Here is an 8,343-nt window from a genome sequence, read left to right as displayed (position 1 = left end):
AATTTATTTTTCTATAAAGAGTATTTTTATTTTTTTGTAATTTTTGTTATAAATCGTGATCAGTTAGTAATTTCCAAAAACTAAAAAAAAAAAAAACTGTAAATATAACTTATTTGTAATCGTCTTATTTGAAGTTGTAACGGTGGTCACACGTTACCAGTTTGCGATATGCTTGAACCATGGTTTACGCAAACTTTTCGTTATGTGTGAGTTACTCGTTAAGCTGCCTTTCCACCAGAGATGTGAGACAGCAGGGGATGTGTGTTTAACATTCCATTAGGACTCTTTCAACTGCCTTTTTTTCTTATAATATGTCTGGTGGAAAGGCGTGCGTTTACAGGGCGCTAATTAAGTACTGACTACAGCAAAACATATATAACCGTTAATAGATTTAATTTGTACATATTTGCTTTTGTGTCTATCACTTTTGAATCTTGCTTAACAAGACTTTAGTGTGTACTTTCAATTTCTACTGATTATTGTACTACCCTTAAACGCACAAAACCTATGTTATATTGTTCGGTATGTTATTTCAAATTGCGGATTCACTCCTAACTCTCTATATCTCAAAGGGTATATCTCAAAGGGTATATCTCAGGTAAATTACATTTCAATTACTTGTCATTACCATATTTTAAAGGTGAATAGCAAGGAACCTGTGTTTTAATAAAATTTCAAGGGATATCACAAATCTTTGGCACTATGATATGACATCACACTTTATGTTGTTTCATTAAACTGAACGTGTTGAAATTGAAATACTCATTATAATAATTGAAAAGTGGACTTCGAGCCCTCGTGTCTATTTCTTTATAACCATTTGTTTCATTTTATCGAAGGTGCATACTTCAATGTAAAGTTTATTTTCGATTCACTAGATTTCTTCCTTAAGAATATAATCGGATCGATTATTTGCGGCATTAAGGAATTTGTAATACATCAATTTTTTTTAATCAGTGTCTTCACCATTACCCTCGACACGTACAAATAAACGATTTAAATCATTTTTTAGATTTAGGAGTCTAGTAGCAATAGCGATTTTAAATAACAACCTCTTCGTCTTATAATTTTATTATGATGTTAGATGAAATAAAGGTATTGATTTGGATGTACCGCCGATCTCTATTATTACCACTGGAAAGGTTGCTGTCAATAGCCATTTCGGCGTAAGTGTGACACAGATAAACTTGTTGTTGACTTGTTGTGTTGAACTGAATTTAGAATGACTAAGACCCACTATTCTAGTCTTAGTTCTAAAGACACAAGTACGCATGCGCTTGAAATTGAAACAAAAATTGAGCTATCATTTCTTTAAAGACAGCCAGTCAAGACTGTGAATAATAAAGGTCTGTGGGATCTACTTACACAAAACTATAGGAAAATGTCGAAGGTACACTATCAAAATTTGGGAAATACAGTTTTACTTTGATTAGTAATGTACTAATGTACAATGTAAGAAATGTACTAAATCTAGGAGAAAAAGTGTCCGTTACAGTTTCCAAATGATTAATACAACAATAACTTAAAATGTGTGAGACGTTACTTTAAATAGAATATTCCGTCACTATTCTTCTTTCGGACGCGAAGTAAACTCACACAGATTCTCAATTATGGGTTTCATCGTGTTCCGTTGTTTGAGGTTCTTTACTTTTGTAACTTAGATTTTTTCACGTATGCGTTTATATAAACCTCCTCGACATTTTTGGCCGTTTCATTCATGTAATATTGATCCCTTTATTTCATCAAGAGCAGTCTAAACAAATGTTTTATTTTTAAATTCTTGTCATTATAACACCTTTATAACTACTTGATACAAAAAATCTCCAGATTTCAAAGTCGCCAAAGATTTTTCCATGATCTCCTTTGGTTTAAGACGCCCGCATACTATCGAATTTAAACCGTATTATTATCTCCGAAAGACGGCAGGTGCTACTGCTTAAAATGATCGAGACTTATGTTGAACGCTTTTGATAAGGATGGAGCTTGGTTTGCTCCTACTAGTTCTATCCACACACGCAAGCAGAAAAAAAAAAGGTTTATTAACAAAAACAACATTTACAGATTCGATGAATTCGATACTAGAAATTCGTGTGGTGGGCGCCTATTTACAATTTAACACTTTTAGTTTATTTTGTCTCTTAATTTACAGACCATAATTTTTCGATTCATATTTAAGAGTCATAAATTGTACTACACTTTTTTATATTACAAACGTTCTGCCTAAATACACATGCTATAGCATTGTGGACATATTTGAGCGTTAAAACAATTGGGATGAATTTCATGTAAAGGCTTCACCTTTAAGCGATCAACGTATGTTCCTTTCATTAGCATTGTATTGTTTTGCAATTTAGTTAAGCTTTATCCACACAAAACCGTACAGTTGAAAGGTACCTTCAAAGTATAACTTTTCTGACAGCTACAAGTCTTACTGGCTAATAGACACAATTTGATCAAGGGCACAAAAAATTCAGCCCTAACATCAATCGCGCTAATCAAATGTTTCGCAATCGACCCCCGTATAGCAACTGTTATAATTTCTTATTTAATATTTGTCTGAGTCATCAAGACATCTGGAACAAACGTCTTTCCGTCTGGTGAGAGGCTTAAGTAGTGGCTAGTTAACGCCCTACCGACAATGACGTGCCGCTAAGCGATTATCGTTTTGGTACGATCTCGAAAATCGATTAGGGATATGGTTTTAAAATAAAAAGGCCTTAATCCATAATAGGTTAGCCAGCTACCATCTTAAACTGCATTGGATATTTCACTGACTGCACCTAGTGAGATTACCATGCAAAAGACAATTTGTAGTGGAAAAAAATACGATTCCACGTCTATCATGAGACACCTTGTAAAAGATCGAGATGAAGAAGAATATAAAGATAGTGCATGACAGGTTTACCAGGGATGTGTTTTGCAAGGGGAGCAAAAAACATCTTATAACGTCAATAAATATAAATCCAAAGAGTTTGTTTACTTTTTTTGTAAGATTGAACGCACTGCTCCTAGCGCGGATTAATGTTTTTTTTTTTTTTTTTAATTTGGAGCGTCTGGTTTTATCTAAGTTTCCATACAAGTGTGTGTATTTAGCTGCACGGTTATGTGGGTACACTTTCTTATTGTGAATGTGAAACGAATTACCTTACCTTCTGAAATCACTTAATGTTGCGTGTAAATGTAGTTAAATTTTAGATATATTTATATTACACTAAGAAAGTTTACGTTCTGTTATTATAATATGATTTAGTGCAATCTTCTTTTCGTCATATGTAACCAACTTACATTTTTAATGTTAAAAGATAATACTTATTTTGTAGTAGTGTTTCCATTTTTAATGTAATGTAAGGTTTCCCCCGGCGTGATGATCACCCAAACACATAGAACAACACAAGTTAAAACTGCAAGCTATACAAGAGAGCTATAATGTCCTTTTAACACTAATTGTTTACTCTTTCTGCCAGTTAAAACAATCACTGCATACCATCTAACTGACCTAGACGTAAGGGCAAAATGGGCAGAAATTGAACGAGGCGTCAAATAATTTTCCAAAAAAAATGTAACTAGCGCTAAAGTCAGTGGTCCAGAGGAATTCCCGACACATTTGCATAATTTATCTAAAATGCTGGAGGGAAATCGCTATGATATGTGTAGCTAATCCGACCTATGAGTATAATGAAAAGGCAAAAATTGTATATAAATAAAATAGATGTAGATCAAATGGGTATAAACCAGACGGATCTCGGTCATTCGGTGAAAAACTCCAGTACATTTAGTACAAGATTTGCTCACTAGCAATAGAGGAGGCGTTTTCGAACTTTGTATTGTCAGAACAAGATTGGCCATATTTTACTCTTTTTGTGCTCGTATTCACTAACGAAGGACCAGGCAATGCCTAAGTAACGCCTAATCAAAGAAGATTCCTAGGCAAACATTTACTTTTTTACTAATCGATTTTCGCCAGGCAACTCATACAACTTAACTTGTCTATGGTTCTTGTTACTAGGTGTGGTATGATGTGTTATTATTTCCATATTTTTAATTTATCATATGGATTGAAAGTAATTAAAAAAAACGAATATATATTTTTCTCAACTATCTAGTGTCAGTTTACGAGCCCCTAAACTTTACGATCCACCGAATCGTTGTCGTAGCTTTAGATGGCTCCCAACGCAGTTACCACAACAGTTCTTGAAACGGGTTATTTATCCTCTAGGTATCACATAAGTCACTACGCATCCGATTAAGGCGATTTCAAGGTTTAGTGAAGAGTCGTTAAAACTGAACTTCTGATTTTTGTTTCCACAAACGTTCTGCCAAAGGCTCTGTTATTTGTAGGAAATTTGAGCTTTAAAAGTATTCATAAAAGATTATCTTTACTTTGAAGTTCAAGTATGTCCGTACTCGATTACGAGCGAGCAAATCTTATTCTAAGGCTACAGAGCACGCGTTGCGTCTGTGAAGTTTTTAAACTTTAGGCGCTCAAGAAGAGATCTTTCGATCCGGGCGTGACCTTACTATTTACTTATTAATATTCTTGTACTATTTAGATCATTGTAAAAAATATTTTGTACTAGCCACTTAAATAATATGTTGTATAACACAATGTGATTCTCTGTGATAAAACAATTGATATTTATAAATGGCAATTTTATTTAATTCCTTGAAAGTTTATTTAACCACTTCGACGTCTTTAAAATAATGAAATATTAAAGGTAGGTAAAGTACAAGGAATGTCACAAGAAATCCAAAGAATATGAAATCATTTGGTGAATGTTTGTTTTTATCTTTCATTTTATATGTTTTGTAGATACAAATAGCAGGTATTTTTTCTCGTGCAGCATGGCATGAACCAAGCGCAAGGAATTAAAAAAAGGAAGAGTGAGAAGAGACGCCTACTAACCACGAGCCACCATTAAAACTATATACTATATGTTAATAAATAAATATACTACGACAATACACACAGCGCCATCTAGCCCAAAGTAAGCGTGGCTTGTGTTATGGGTACTAAGATGACTGAAGAATATTTTTATGAATATAATACACCCAGACACTGAAAAACATTCATGTTCATCACACTAACATTTTTCCAGTTGTGGGAATCGAACCCGCCTCCTTGGACGCAGAAAGCAGGGTCGCTGCCCACTGCGCCAACCGGCTGTCATATAAATACTATGTGTAAATAAATAAATAAATATACTACGACAAAACTCACATCGCCATCTAGTCCCAGCGTAGCGTGTATTATACTCGTAGGTACTAAGATAGCTGATGAATATTGTTATGAATATAATATACATTAATACTTATAATATACAGATATGCACCCGAAAACGAAAGTGTAAGAAAATACCTATGTTACGTATTTTTGAAGCTTTGAAATAGTTGAGCTATTTCAAAACTTCAAAAAGCTGTGACAGGAAATTTATAAAATCAGTTAATATTTTTTTAATTTCAGCTATGAAAATATCACTTCAGGAAAACATCGGGAGGAAATCTGCATGCCTGAGATTTCTCTGTAATGCTCTTGAAAGCGTGTGAAGTCTACCGATTCGATCCTTACTTGGCCAGCCTAGCCACGACGGACTAAGGCCTACAGAACCTCAATCTGAAAGGAGACCCGTGCCCTGTAGTTGCCCGGGAATTGGTTGATGATTATGTTTTTTCTTTATATGGTAACAATTGACGGACTAAGCTAATAGTGGAACGGAAAAACCATCGCCTATAGACATAGCAATAAAAAAAAACTCAAATAATGGATTTTTTAGTTAGTGTTTTCGGGTTTCACACATGACGGACAGGAATTTTTTTTTACCTATTTTGGTGGTTTTTTTCAATTCTATTGCAGTAAATCAATTTTTTAAAAGTATGGAATTAATCTCCATTAAATTATCTCGACAATAATATGCAAAATATCTTGATTCCGTGAACTAACAAGGCTATAATAATAAAAATAGCCGCCGAAATGAGGCGAAAAAAATGTTTCGATCGTAAAGCACTCTGATGCTTCGCATCATGAGTCGTGCAAAACGTCGCAGGGCATGCTAAGAACTCGTCCTACAAAGCCCTGTGTCCGTCAACCTGAGGTGTAATGTGAAGCCTCATGACTCCATGAGCCTGTAATTGACGCAACGGTGAGAACTGTGAATTTAAGTAGGAGGTCCCGGATTCGATTCCCGGCAAAGGCATTTTTTTTTTCTAAATTTTCTCTGGTCTGGTCTTGTGGGACGGGGGGCTTTAGCCGCGGCTAGATACCAACCTACCGACGTGCCACTAAGCGATTTAGTATTCCGGTGCGATAGGCGTGTGACTACCACACTCGCTAAAATGGTAGCCCGCTACCATCTAAGACTGCATCATCACTTACCACCAGTGGAATAACAAAAAAATAAGTAAACCGCCAAAAACGCCCTTCTGATCTGAACATGATGATCGGCGATGCTGTTAATGTCGGCTAAAGCAAGAAAAGTAAGCATAGCGGTAGGTCAGACGAGCATTAGTAGGTACTGTGATTTCGGAAGAACTGTCTTCTATGAAGCTGATATGATTATTGTACTTAAGAATTATATTTGAAAGATAGCATAACCCAAACACAGTCTGGTTTGTCCGGGCTAAACTTGAGAACGGCTTAACTAATTTTTTCAACAGGGCTGTTACCAACTATTCTAGACGGTTAGAGGAATTTAAAGACTGATTTTTATATCTAAAATCCACCCCAAAAGAGATGGTGACTACTGAATAAGAAGATGCTTTCATGCATCCAAGTGAGCAACAGTCAAATTTAGAAGATTGAGTTAACTTCCTCCAGAGTTTGATAGCCGTTAAGCGCAGAATTACCTAATAACACACAGAAACCGTGTACATGACTAATATTGAAGCGTAAAAAACCACTTCACTTTAGTAGTGTTTCGCGAACAGGCGGTTAAACACTTCATCCCATTCTGCAGTTGACAGTAATTATGTTACCTCTTATGTTCTAAACGTTTACTGTAAAATGGGGAAAATGGGAACAGTTTGTGAGCTAGCAACATTCTGCGGGCGCTCTCATTCTGTGAAGTGAGAAGTGCGCGGGGCGTTTTCACTTTGTTTTTGGACACAATGCACTGCATGCAATAATGGCTGAATGAGGGGAGTGATGTTCGTAGCTTTGCGGCATTTCTTTGACGGCTGGGAGGTAACTAACGGCCAAAATCTCTGACCATACGCAACCAGAGCATAGAAAATTCAGACAGTGCAAATTTCACAAGTTTGCTGTCGGGATTGAACGTGGTAAATCCACTGAAAAGCCTACTGCGCCAGGGAAGTCGTTATAACCTGTTTTATTAAATAACATTAATTTTGCTCTTGACAAAGCGCAAACCAAGAAACACACTTTTGTAATTATTATTATTATTCTTTATTTGTACACCACATGAAGAATTATACAAGAAACAAAAATAGAAGCAGAATACAAAAGGCGGCCTTATCGCTTAGTAGCGATCTCTGCCAGACAACCTTAAACACGGGAAAACAAACTGCAGGTGGTACAAAATATAAAATAAATACATACGAATAACTAAATACTAATACATAAACTAGTATACACAAATGTGTCTTACATAATAAATTCATTTGTAAGACAAGAATTAATTTTAATTAATAAAGGTAGGTGATTATCATGCGCATTGCATTTGATTCAAGGACTCTAGTTTAGTGAATCCGCCATGATGAAATACAACTAATAATATACTATTTTCCATATAATAAATACTTAGATAAAAGTAAATAAATATTATTAAACATCGCTTTCAGTTAGACAAATAATAACACTTAACGGCTTTTTTAAATATCGCCAGCGACTTTGACTGCCGTATGTTCATAGGAAGCGCATTCCACAATTATAGTACATATTTGTAATATTAATAGGGGTGATTGTACGAAGTACCTGGTTGAGGTCTAACAGTTTTATGTAGGCTTCATAGACAGCGCGTTTAGAACCCTTGTAGATTCAGTTTTAAGTTAATGAATGTACCTCATACCTACCACCATGTTAAATTTTGGTTACGGTTCAAGAGATACAGCACGCCGAAAGACAAACGGACAGCAGAGGCTTAGTTATAGCCAATGTATTAAACACAAATAATTATCTTTAAAAAAAACTATTCAACAAATTCTTTGTCATTTTTGTAAAATAAAATGCTAAACGGATACGTATATTTAATTATCTATTCATTATAGTTTGTTAACATATTTTGATGAGAAGGAATCATTTTATCTAGTTTTTAAACATAAAAACCAAAAAGTAAATTAATTACTTATACCTATTCAATTTACTTTACGATAAGTCGATTTGGCCAAAAC

The sequence above is a fragment of the Pararge aegeria genome, chromosome 6 (genome assembly GCF_905163445.1).
Source record: "Pararge aegeria chromosome 6, ilParAegt1.1, whole genome shotgun sequence".
NCBI lineage: Eukaryota > Metazoa > Arthropoda > Insecta > Lepidoptera > Nymphalidae > Pararge > Pararge aegeria.
This window is presented reverse-complemented; position numbering follows the sequence as displayed.